General features: G+C 46.0%; 1 long non-coding RNA gene across 1 annotated transcript; it reads left to right on the forward strand.

Moving 5' to 3' along the window:
* Positions 1–3,594: 3,594 nt before the first annotated feature.
* LOC121137600 lies at positions 3,595–4,880 on the forward strand. Its single transcript, XR_005874899.1, has 3 exons — positions 3,595–3,638; positions 4,456–4,653; positions 4,764–4,880. It is a non-coding gene; the product is annotated as an uncharacterized LOC121137600 (long non-coding RNA).
* Positions 4,881–12,415: the final 7,535 nt, after the last annotated feature.

The raw sequence follows: 12,415 nt of genomic DNA on the forward strand, positions 1-12,415 counted from the left end.
CAGGAAACGTGGCAGCTCAGGTCTATCTTATAAAGCCATTAAAGACATCTTAGGGGCCCCACTCTCCTAATACTTAGGTTTTGCTTTGTTTATGCCTACTTAATATAACTAGAGTCTTCTGAGAAGAGGAATTACTTCTATCAAGTTGGCCTGAAGGCAGCCCTGTGGAACATTTTCTTGATTGATGTGAGAAGGCTCAGCACATTGTGGGAGGTGCCACCCCTAAGTATATGGTCCTGGGTTGTATAAAACAAACAAACAAATGAACACACAAACAAACCCTGGCTGAGCAGGCCAGTAAGCAGCACTCTTCCATGGTCTCTGCACCAGTTCCTGCCTCCGGGTTTCTGCCATGCTTGCGTTCCTGTCTTAGTGATGCTCAGAGACCAACAGAAACCTCAGAAGCCATCCACTCCAGCTCTGGTGTTTTAAGGCCTTTTGGTGGCTTCTCCCTTCTATGTCTGTGCTCTGCCATTCTGTTACTGGCCTTGGGATGGCGAGAAGCTTTGTTTTGAAGCTGGGTCTCATGTAGCCCAGGCTAGCCTCAGACTCAGTTAGTAGGATTCAAAAGCAGGATAACTTTGAACTTATGATCCTCTGTCTCCACCTCCTGAGTTTATGGGGTTACAGGGGTGCACTACCATGCCCAATTTTATGAGGCACTAGGGATGAAACCCTGGGCTTCATTCATGTTAGGCAGTGCTCTGCAGACCGAGCTATATCTCCAGTTCAGTTTGTTCTTTGAACTCATACTCAGAATTATTTATACAGCAGACATTTGACAAATTCTTTGGGATGCTCAGGAGGAGGGGAGGAAAGAAAGGCAACAGGGGATGCTTTGGGTCGGACTGGAGAGGGCCATGGGATTGAGTTGCACACTGGCCTCTGGCCACTGACTCGGATGAAATATGACCATATTTAAAGCAGTAATTAATCACTGCAATTACATTGCAGATGCTGAGATGGCCCAAGGCATCCAGAAATCCCTTCAAACACTTAGGGCCAGGGTTATGGGTGTCTCATGCATCCCAGAACATTCAGCTAGGAGTAAACAAGCAAAAGTGAACAGGGCATCCTGCCTTAACACAGCAGCAGAGTGTTCTGGGCACGTTGCCGTCCTCAGAGTGGGTCAGAGGAGCTTTAACTGAGAGCCATGTTTTGGGTATGTCTGTGTTGTTCTAAAAATTGAGAGACACTTCAGTTTTAGCCACGCTCTTGGCTTCTGTGAGAGACACTTGAGGGATCTTGACGGGGACAGCACCCTTCTCTCAAAGAACTCCCTCCACACTCTGTCTTTGGACAGCCATCCTGTCTATGTCGAGTGAGGCGGGGCTCCAGTGGCCACAACGAACGGATCAAACCAAGAGCTTCAGGATTCAGTGAGGGTCTAAGATGATAATCAGTCCCCACCAAAGACGTGTAAGCCAAATACTCAGATAGCCTGAGAGCCACTGTGTACAGTTTCAGGGGTACAATCTCTCTCGAAGGCAATCCCTCACAGTGCTGTGTGCCATGAACTGGGAGAAGAGTGTCTCTCATAATGCCGCAGCGAAGGGGTCAGCCGGGACAGAGGACACCTGAGGCTTTGAGCGTAGGGGCATGTCTATATAGAACACTGGGTCATGCCCATGCACATGGACGATTCTGTGATAATGCTTGAGGTTCCCCCCCCACACTTGGTATTATTCTTTCCTTACAGTGAAGACTCTACAGACCAAGGAGCTTCTAAGACATAGGCTCAAAGATCATTCCCTTCAGCATCTGCTCTATGCTATCGATCATACAGGGAAAACTGGATTCAGACTAGGAGGTGATCAACAGGCATGAATGGAAGAGCTAAGCCTCCCCGAGGACCCACTGGCAAATGTGGCCACCACAGCTCATCACATTTTCAAGCACTCCGTGCCTTACCAGGATTTCAGTTACACACCAACTCCCGGTGTTCAGACCGATGCTGAGACCTGACCTTATATAACCTCTGCTCACTGTGCTCCCAGCCTGGCTGCTAAAAGCTGGCTAGCTTCCATAATGCAGTCTTCGTTTTCCTCACCAGATTCCTCCCTCCACACATGCTCTTGCCGATCTAGAATGTTCTTCTCTTATCTTTTTGCTGGTTTTCTGCTCTCTTGAGAGATCTGCAAAGATACTGGGGGCTTCCTCTAGCCTCCTTCAGAGCTTGCATAGTTCCCTGCATTTCTGCCTCTGAAGAGCAAGCAAGGCCAACTAAACAAAATGCATCATATTTCTCTTATTGGCCTGTCTAGTCAGGGAGCTCCATCAAGTGGGAGCCAGTCTCAACGCTGTTCTATCCTCAGTGTGTGGCCTTGGTCTCAATGTTTTCAACTGGATGCAGCAGACCTCACTATCCCTCCCTGCTGCCTTTTAAAAGTTTGTTTTAATTTTATGTGTGTGAATATTTGTCTGCATGAACATATACAGACCACATGCATTCCCGGTGCCTGACATGGCCAGAGGAGGGGTCAGATCCCCTGGAACTTGAGTTAGAGATGGCTGTGAGCTACCACATGGATGTATGGAACCGAACTTGGTTCTCTAAGAGCTCTTAACCACCAAGCAGTCTCTCTACCCCTCACCCCTTCCTATTGCATTTTACAAAGATGGAGAACAGTGGGGCTCACCCAGAGTCAGGGTCAGTTTACAGCATAGCCAATTGCCCCACCCCGTTACCTTGTAGATCTTGTAGACATGTCACCAGGCAAGTTTGTTCCAACCTCTCTGAGAGCTACATTCTCTGTCTTTTTTTTTTTTTTTTTTTGCTCCCTTCTCCCCTACATTCTCTGTCTTACCAGAGTGAACATGTCAGACTTTTGGATCCACAACAAAAACAAACAAACAAAAAACAAAACAAAACAAAAACCTCTTGGTTAAACTCTTTAAGTTCAGTTGCCTGTGAACCTCCAGGAGATCCAGTACACTGCTAATGTGTTTCAGTGAGGCACAGTCAGACACCCAAGCTCTGGTCACATCATTAAGGCTCCTCCGTGACTCAGATATTGATCTTAATTAAGAAGTGGTGTCTGTGAAGAACTGGAGGCGGCAGGAGGACATGGCAACAACAGGCCTCCGTGAGGAGGGGTGACTGAAGGTAATCTTGTTTGTTCAACTCACCGTTGTCTTCCTGTCCCACTAGAGTCGTGACTGGGTTTTCTTTCTCGATTGGTAAAATGTATCAGCAAGTCCTTAGCTTGGGTTAAAAAACTCAAACCTAACAGCCAGACGACTGGCTCACCCTGTCTCTTTAACAGCTGCTTTTAATGGGGAGTTGAATCAATACCACTGGACCCACAGGCCTCCCAGAGCAGACACAGCCAGATGCCCAGTTCTGAGGAGGCAGGGGAGAGCCAGGAGGTGATGCAGAGATAAACCAGACAACACCGGGCTGCCGGGCAGTAACCAAGCAACCAGCACACTCACTCTGAAAGGCAATACAAAAAGCAGGCAAGACAGTGGCCACCAAGTGATGGGGAAGTCCTGTGTGTATGTCAATAAAGCACTGTTGGCCAATAGGGAAGCAAGATAGGTGGGACTAGGAGCCGAGGAGGATTCTGGGAAGGAGAAACACAGGTAGTCATCATTGCAGCTGCCATAGGGGTAAGAAGTCCGGACCCTTTTCTCTGGTAAGAGAAATACTTAGATTAACAATTATGGGGTAAATACTTAAGTCAGAGCTAGCCAGTAAGAAACAAGTAAGGCCAACAGCTTCATAATTAATACAGCGCCTTGTGTGTTATTTGGGGACTACAACGCGGCAAAGCCCAGGCGACTGGTGGGGAAAAACCAAAGCTGCTGGCAAGGAAAAGGCTTCACTCAACAACCAAGTCTGAGCAGGAAAGAGATGCACACAGGGAGCTCTAAGGGACAGGGAATACCTGGGCACCAGCGGTGACAGACCCACACAACATCACCAAATGACAACCAAAGATACTTGGTATGGGAGCCAGACTCCAGGCCTCAGAGGAACTTCCCAACGCTTCTGTTTAGAGATTTTAAATTTTGTAATTACACGTATTGTGTCTTTGAACTCATGCACGCGTTCATGGGGGGGGGGGCAGGACAAACCAGAGGAATTGGTTCTCCACTTCCACTACGTGGGTCCCGGGGATTGAACTCAGACTGTCAGGCTCGGCAGCAGGCTGCTTTTCAAGCTAAGCCACCTCAAGGTAAAAACTATTTTCATAATCCATAAATGGCTCATGAGAATAGTTGACAAAAGAAGCTATCCCCACCAGTCTCCTACTGGGTGGCTCGCAGACAAATGAATAAAAGAAGGTTAATAACCAAGTTTCTCTGCCTTGGATCCAAAAGCCTGACCTGCCCCATCTTGGAAAGATGAGACGCAAGTGCCCGCAAGACTTACGAAAGAGGACTTCAGGTTTTCAGCCATCGGGAAAATGAAAATGAAAGCTTAAATGAAATTTCGTTCCATGCCCCTAGGATGGCTAAAATCATAATGATTGCTGAGCAACGGCTGCCTGGAACACAGCATGGCGCAGGCATCTCGGGGGAATGGGTGGTTTCTTGTGAAATTAAACACGCACGAATCTCCACTTTGATCCAGCAGTTCCACTCTCAGAGAAACGAAAACACAGACCACAAGATGGCTTGTGCACCAAGGCATATAGGTGACTGAAGGTGAGGATGTCACTAGACCCTAGCTAAATGATAAATGGATGCTTATTGGGGGAACACTTACACAGAAAAATACAAAGAACCGGCAAAGCATTTCTCTGCTCTTCCTACAGGATCCTCAAGCTCCTCTCTTCCCATTTCCATCCGCCTGAAGCCACACCCAAAGGGGTGTGGCCATCGTTTCAGGTCCTCAGACCAGATGCCTACAGGTGACTCTATCCCCATTAAACTCAGACGACCCAAGTGCCCATTAGTAGAAAACAATGATGAATTTTTCATATATATAATGAAATACTTTTAGCAAATTATACTGAAGTATAGGTGAGCTCGTGAGTGACACTCACAGGAGTTCTTCAGAGCCAAAGAAGAGTCTATATTCACTTGTATGCAATCAGGAGCTATCAAAGGTTAAAGGATGGTGACAGGGATTCAAATGTGGTTGAGGATGGGGCAGGTGACTCGGAGGAACCACGATGATGAAAATTTTCTATAGAATATTTTGGGCAATGCTCCCGGGTGTAAAAAATTTATCAAAAACCCATCAAGCTGGAAACCTAGGGTTTGCCCTTTGATGAGTACCAGTTATACCTTCCCTTGAAAAATAATAGGCTACAGAGCAGGGTGTGGTGACTCATATTTGTAATCTCCACACTAGGGAGGCTGGGACAGGAAGACAATAAATTCATGACCAGCCTGGAATATGTAGTAAGGTTCTGTCTTAACACAACAATAACAGTAGCAATAATCAGAGTTACCGGCATTCGAAATCTCGAAATCTCGATACAGTATAGCAGATGCGAGGTCTCACACTGGTACAGCTTCTGCTCCCAAAGCAGGCATCATGATTTAACTTCCTCATTCTGTGCCTTTGAGCTTCAACAGGACTTGAGAATGTATCACAAGCTGGCTCTGAATGATTATTAACACTGCATGTCAATATGACAGGATCTAGAAGCACCTAGCAGTCAAACCTCTGGCCGTGTCTGTGAGAAATCTTCTGGATTAGGTCACTTGAGGTAGAAAGACCCATTCTGAATGTGGGTGGCACCCTCCCATGGAAGGGGGATCCTGTATTGGATAAAAAGTAGAAAGTGAGCCAGGCACTAACTCATCTCTTGCAGCCTGGCTGCTGGTGTCATGTTAGGCATCAAGAACAGTGTCTCTTTCAACCTGCTCTCTAGTTTGGTGAGGCCCGGCAGAAGTCAAGAGCACCATAAAAATAAAACCCGCTGCAGAAAAGTTTTAAAATAATTAAAAATCCTGCCACAAAACCTGCTTCGAATGTGTTTCCTTCTTTTCAGAGGTGTAACTTAACATACAAGCGCAGGTCTTGGTTTTCACTGTCTTGAGTATTTCTCTAAGTTACTTAGCAGTTTTCATATTTCTTCTCTGTTGATAGTGGCATAGCCCTCCAAGGAGCTACACTGTCACTTGATTCTTAATCTCACAGTTCCCACCGTCCCTCCATACTTCCCACATATTTACTTGTCTGAGGGAGAGTTTGGGGGCTCTGTTTGTAGCTGATTTCCACTGAGTGCCTGCTCTACATGGGTGCCATGCTTATCAATATGCAGGCATTTTATTTGCTCTTTGCAACCTTCCTACAGGACAGCTACTATTTGACATTTTATAGATACAGAAATTGAGGTGCGTGTGTGGGGGGCTTTAGGGAGCTCATTCAAGGTTACACAGCAAGTGTCAGAGTCAGATGGAACAAGATGGATACGCTTCCAGAGGAGTAAGCAAGAAGGCCTACGTGTTTTCTGTGACATTCTAGAGGGAGCCTCTGAAGCCAGCCACAGTGGGAGCTGGCTCTGCCGGCTTCTCACTGCCAGACAGAGTATCTCGGCCTGGCTAGGCCAAACCCCACCTGCCCCTTCCAGCAGGCCTGCCTCAGCATGCACAGAGTAGAGCAGCCAAGCCAAGGTCCGGTATTTTGCTGCTGACTCACTCGGTGACTCTGGGGAGGGGGGAGGTGTCGTGGCACAGCCAGCCTGACAGTGTAGGCTTCCACCCACAGAGATGGGCAGGCAGGGATATCCTGTCATCTGGGCATTTTGGCTTTGACTCCTCTGCCTCTGCCTTAGAGGTGATGTTTTGGGTGTTCTATCATGCATTGTAGATAGAGATGAGTTTTATTCACGTAAGTTATATCTAAATAAAATTGACTTTAAAAACTGAACAAGACCTCGGGTGGTATTCTAGTTACTGCCCGATCTGCTGCCCCCTCCCCCCCAGTGTACTCAATAAACAATAAACAAACAAACAAACACATAGAATCACAGTAGATAGTCCTGGGTTCTTCTTGCCCTTTCGAGGTCTGGCTATTCTTTTAAATTTATTTTATTATTTTTTTATGTGTATAGCTGTTTTGTCTGCATGTATGTCTGTACAACATATGTTTTCAATGCCCGAAGAGTTTAGAAGAAGGCACTAGATCCCCTGGCACTGGAGTTATAGATGGTGATGAGATTCCATGTGGGTACTGGGAATCAGGTCTAGGTCCTCTAGAAGAGCAGCCGGTGCTCTTAAACGCTGAGTCCCCTCTCCAGTACTAGGGCACCTGGGGAGATGGAGCAGGTTTTCTTCTACAGCCAAGCATTTGTGAAACCTTTGACCTGTCTGAAAACTCCACTTTCTTTCTGCTGGCGCCCTTTTAGTGGATTGTGCTACTCGTCTCTGGAATGTTGATGACCAAAGTGGAGTTTTATGACGACTGACCCTGGAGAGAAGTGTCTAGGGATGGCCACAAGTCATGTCTTGGGTTTGTGTAAGCTATTTAGTAAGTGAACTTGCAGCTCCTCAAATGTTCAGTGTCAGATCTCTTCCTGGCCATTGGACTCACATCACCTGATATCCATAGAGTGGATGGATTCAAGACGCTTTGGGAAAACCACCCTGTGGTTATCCTTGGGGACCACCGTTCTCCGGCTCTCGTTTTCACTTAAGTTGTGAGGCTCAGTGGAGGGAGTCCAAGCCCATCTGCTGGAACAAGGGTGGACATGACCTATCCCACAAAAGGATAGGCATGACCTATCCCCGCCCATACTTAAGCTGGGTCACTTTCCCAGTCCATTCCAGAATTCTCTTTTTTTCCTATTTCACTTTTTAATTTAAATTAGAAAGAAGCTTGTTTTACACGTCAATCCCAGTTCCCTCTCCCTCCCCTCTTCCCCAGCCCCCAACTAACCCCCTATCCTTTCCCCTTTCTGCTCCCCAGGGAGCAGGGCATCTGTGGGTGAGTCACTGAGTTGACCCCACTGTGAAGTTTTTTGTGGTGTGTGGGACCCAGGCAGCCTTGAGGCTCTTTTCCAATACTCAGGTGACAGTAATTTGTGCAGGGGACACAGCTTGTAAATGAAGTCTATCCTGGCAAGAACTCCTCATCCCTCCTACCCTGCCCCATCTCTGCTCATTGCCTGCCTTCAGTCTGTGTCTTCAACTCTTCTATTTCACTGTTCCCTTGGGCCTCCAGCCTGGCCGGGCAAGGGAGTCACCTGTCCCTTAGGGGTTTTGTAGCACCGCTGCTCTCAGCTACATAAGCTCCTTGAATAATAAGAAGAAAACAGAAGGGGAAACAGAAGTTGACCTAGCCTTGCTCTTGCAAATCCGGTTATTTAAACACGGTTTTGATGCTCGCCCTTAGGCCTGCACCTGTTTTGTATTAGTGAATTCCAACATGGAAACTTCTCCGGGGTTCCCATGGTAATCGCTATTTTTACCTGTAATATTTAGGACTATTGTTCTCTCTGTCCCTTTTTCAAAATCCTTTTTTTAATTAATTTTTTTGCCCTTTCCTAGAGAATAGAATAATGGATTTATCATTATGATGAATGTAAAATTCTCATTACCAAGAAATGATTGTTGTCTGTGTTGATGGCTTACCTCTAGGACATAGATACCAACAGTAAAATCTTACCCAGTGGAGCGCACAGTACAAGGAAGCTGAATAAGTAAAGAACAAAATACTGGCGCCCTGGAGGCTCTGAGGAAGGAAAGTTGCATCAGGTCTAGACAGGGAGCTAGGGCAGCATTTGGGAAGAGGGGCTTCCTAGCTGAGAGGAGGTGGACGTAATGATTCAGAGGGGTGTGCTAGGGCAGGGAAAGACATCCCTTCCCCTGTAAGGTATTCCTTCTCCATTCCCAGATCCATGCTCTGGGCTACTCTGCTTTCCTTAGACCTGTCATTGGTGAGGGTACATTGGTGATGTATCTTAGCGACATCTATATTCATGAAAAATTTTGTTTTAACTCGTGCAGAAGTACGGCTTTGCCGGCCGACAGCTATTCCTGCCACCCACTCAGAGGACAGCCTTCAGGTCTAACACTGTTCCTTTATGGGGAGTCTGTCTTCTTTTAAAATTCCATGGGGGCATGCCCAACTGTGGGTGATGGCTGTACCTCCAGGGCATCTGTGAGTGTGGCCCAGCACACAACCGTAAGTTTTCTTAAAATATTGTGAGAGCTGTTGGTTTTGAATTTTTTTACTTATTTGTTTGTTTGTTTATTTTTGTGATTCAGTGGCACTGTTCTGAAGCATGAGCTTTGCAGATGATAATGTTTGTGGTAATGTCTGAGGGTCAGACGAGCTCCCAGATCTCTGTCTTCATGGTTCTGCAGTTTTACTGTGTCTAGCCACCTTAAGATGTACCCTGTTTGAGATTTTTAAAAAAACTTTCTAAAAATGGGGGGCTGGAGAGATAGCTCAGCAGTTAAGAGCACTGGCTGCACTTCCAAAGGACCTGGGTTCAATCCCCAGCACCCACATGGCTGCTCACACCTGTCTTGTAAGTCCAGTTCCAGGGCTTCTGGTACCCTCATGCGGATATACATGCAGGCCAAATACCAATAAACATAAAATTTTAAAAAATAAATTAAAAACTTTCTAAAAATAAAGACTTGTAATTCAAGATTGCAAAAGTCCTCGTCTATCCTTCCTTTGAATACTTTTTCTCTATCGCCTTGAAGCCATGAATTCTATCTTCAACTGTTTCTACTGGCTTCCCAATTCTTTTTATAAATATTTTAATTTCTATTCATTTCGAGACATTTTTTCAACTCTTATAAAATGACTCTCTGTGGGCCTTCTTGCTTTTTGCCCATTTCTTCTTTTCTCGGATCTATGGTTTGACTCATGAGGAATTTTCTTCAGCTCTTAGGTAGGGTTTTCTTTCCACACATGGTCTTTCGGTATCTCTTGTGTGTATTGCTTTTGTCTCGCTTTCTGTTCAGAGTCACGTGTTCCCGTTGATTTGACCACTGTGAATGTGCAGCTAGATTCTGTGTCAAGTTTCCTGTTTTAATTGAGAATCTGTGTGGATCGCTCCTCCAGTAACTAGGTAAAACAGAAAATGGACTGGGTATGGCAATACATTCAGGCGGCTGAGCACAGGGGTCACAAGTTTAAAGTCAGCTTTCTCTACACAGTGAGACCTTATTTAAACAAAAATAATTTACTATTTTCAGGTCCTGGAGAGTCCACCGGTGCCTGGGGACCATAGGCAGAGATGTTGGATGGGACAAACAGAGAGAAGGAGGAAGAGAGAATGAGAGAGATGTGTGTGAGAGATGAGGAGAAGGGAGCAGGCAGATTTGTGGGCTACACTTCTTGGTCCCAAGGCATTATCCATACAGGTTTCCCATGGAGAGTTCAATTGATGTGTTTAAAGCAGGCAGGCATGAGTTCCCAGATGTCACAGTTACTAAAACAAAGTCCCTATGGTGTATCTGTGTAATCCACTTGGATTGCATGAGGCATGGGAGCCAAACAGGCTACATACACTGAGCTGTCCCATAGGAGGAGTTGGCAGAGAGGTTATATAAAGCAGATATCATCAAGGAATTAGAAGGAGTGCCCCCCACCACACACACACACACACATGGCAAACTACACACATATCCTCTTTTTCTATGAGATGCCTTAATCTTCATCTTGAGCTCAAAGCCCTTTGGCTTTCTTGAGGTTGGAAGAATCAAGTTATCAATCATTCGATGTTTTTCCCCTTTCTTTCATTTATTAGGGTGGGGGGTAGGAGGGTTGGGGCTGAGGGGTGAGGGATGGGGGTCAGATATGGTTACTCTGTGTAGCCCTGCTGTTCTGGAATTCACTCTGTATACCAGGCTGGCCTCCAACTCAGTGATCTGCTTGTTTCTACTTCCTGAGTGCTGGGATTAAAGGTGTGTTCCACCATGTCTGTTATCTCTCTTATAGACGCCACTGTTCATTAACTCATTGTTCATCACTCTTGGATGCCTTCAGGAAAAGTTCTTGGTGTTTTGTAAGACAGAATTTCTCTATTTAACAGTCCTGCTGTCCTGGAACCTACTTTGTAGACCAAGTTGGCCTGGAATTCACAGAACACAGTAGATACTAAGGTAGTGCATTGTTCTTTCTTTGGGATAATTTTTTTTTCACACAAGTAGCTTCCAGCACCCTAGGTTTTTCTGGCATCATTTATCCCCCGATTTCTTATGTTCCTAAGATTCAGCTATTGATGCTTTTTGGCAGGGAGGTGATTATTTACTCCAACAAATCCAATTTGGATATATGATATATGAGGAGTTGTCACACCTCCTACAGAAGCTAACATAATATACCCCTCAATATTTACTGAACAAATTAGCACACAGTGAAAAGGGAGATAAAATTCCCTGCCTTGTGGGTGATTCTGTCTTATTCTTCATTGGTAATGTCTGATCAAATCTGAGGACAGAAAAGGCTTTAAAAGTCTCTGGAGTAGGTAGACATTGAAAGATCTGGTAGGAGTTCTGCCTGTGTGACAGTGACTAAGTTGAGCAATGTGCCTTTCCAAAATAGAATGAATCTTCCTTCCCTTCCCTTCCCTTCCCCTCCTCTCCTCCCTCTTCTCTCTATTCTCTCCCCTCTCCTCCTTCCTTCCTTCCCTCCTTCCTTCCTTCCTTCCTTTCTTCCTTCCTTCCCTCCCTCCCTCCCTCCCTCCCTCTTTCCTTCCTTCCTTCCTTCCTTCTCTTGAACAGAGCCTTATGCAGCTAGTTGGCCTTGAACTTGATATGTAGCTGAGGATGACCCTGAACTCCTGATTCTCCTTCCTGTCAAAATGCAAACTACTCCTAGCCCATCCTGTCTGGCTACACAACTGCCCACACTAAAACAGGCAGCAAGGATTAAACACCAGAGAAGACCCCTCCCTACAGAAGCTTGTGGAAAGGGAGAACTGCCACTGCTGAGATCACGAACAGGAAGTTGTTTTCTAACGAGTATCCCAGAGCACTAAAGGAGCTGGCCTGGCCTCCAGTTTTGCCTAGATGGGACAGAAAACCTTGAGTCTCTGAATTCATCTTTTGACAACCACTGTCCTGATCACCACTTTACAGTTCATAAAGTCCCCTCTCATTACTCCCTAGGGACCTTGTAAAGTTGATATGATACCCACTGAACAAGAAGACAGCAGCAGATGGAGAGGCCGTGACTCCATGACTACAGGAAATGTAGCTAGAACCTGAGTGTTTGCTGCCAGTCCCTCTGCTGTACCCCAAATTCTTCCATGACACCGGGGCATTCCTTGTGCTTTGAGGACTTACCTTGGCTCCTCAGGAGCCTTGTGGAACACCTTAGCCCCCTGCTCATTCATCCAGGTATCCGTTTGTGCTGCTGGTGGTGGGTGGGTGCCAGGCCTAGGACACAGACTCAGTCTGCTGCACAGCAAAAGTCCTAACCAAGAAAACTACTTTCTTCCCTCCCAGTGTAAGTCTTTCTGGAGCAGTCCTGGCTAAATATAACACGATG

The sequence above is a fragment of the Mesocricetus auratus genome, unplaced genomic scaffold, assembly GCF_017639785.1.
Source record: "Mesocricetus auratus isolate SY011 unplaced genomic scaffold, BCM_Maur_2.0 Super-Scaffold_100691, whole genome shotgun sequence".
NCBI classification, from domain to species: domain Eukaryota; kingdom Metazoa; phylum Chordata; class Mammalia; order Rodentia; family Cricetidae; genus Mesocricetus; species Mesocricetus auratus.